Raw genomic sequence first — 677 nt, 5'->3', positions numbered from 1 at the left:
GCGTGCTCTCATGTAATGAATGAATGCGTGAATATAGAATTGACATGAAATTCTTAAAGATAAACTAAAATAACCGAAATATGGGCTTAATGACTTAAATAAATAAAAAGTAAATGACTTAGAATGACTTTAATCAACTTAAGTATGAATTGAATGACCTTAAGGACGACTTGAATGCTTTAAAAAAACTGAAGTCCTTCAAAAATAACTTGAACGATCTGGAGAATGACTTGAATGACTTTAAAACTGATTAGGGTGATCATTTTACATTAAATTAATACCCCACTTTATATCACAAAGTTACAAACATAAGAACAGCATGTAGTAAGAACAGATACTACACTTTGATCTTGGGCAAAAGACCAAGAAAAGGGTCTTCATTTGCTCCCCCACCGAGCAAATTAGGCACAAGGCCGATTTTTAATGTGAGGAGTGAATGGGGAATGGGGACCAACTTCCCGGGAATAGGGGAGCTGGATAGTGACAATTGGTATGAAGGGTTACCCTTATATTGACCAAGGTCTTATATATGGGATTACTCTCACATATGGTCTTTGCTTGCAGTATCTGCCGGAACAGATACTACACTTTTATCTAGGCCAAAAGGCCAAGAAAAGCTGTGTTTATTTGCTCACCCACCGAGAAAATTAGGCACAAGGCCGATTTTTAATGTGAAG

At 36.6% G+C, this 677-nt stretch overlaps 1 pseudogene; it reads right to left on the bottom strand.

Moving 5' to 3' along the window:
- Positions 1-250: 250 nt before the first annotated feature.
- LOC145244144 (U2 spliceosomal RNA) lies at positions 251-375 on the bottom strand (annotated as a pseudogene).
- Positions 376-677: the final 302 nt, after the last annotated feature.

This window comes from Euprymna scolopes, chromosome 22, assembly GCF_053919585.1.
Source record: "Euprymna scolopes isolate OS-2025 chromosome 22, ASM5391958v1, whole genome shotgun sequence".
NCBI classification, from domain to species: Eukaryota; Metazoa; Mollusca; class Cephalopoda; order Sepiida; family Sepiolidae; genus Euprymna; species Euprymna scolopes.
This window is presented reverse-complemented; position numbering and strand designations above follow the sequence as displayed.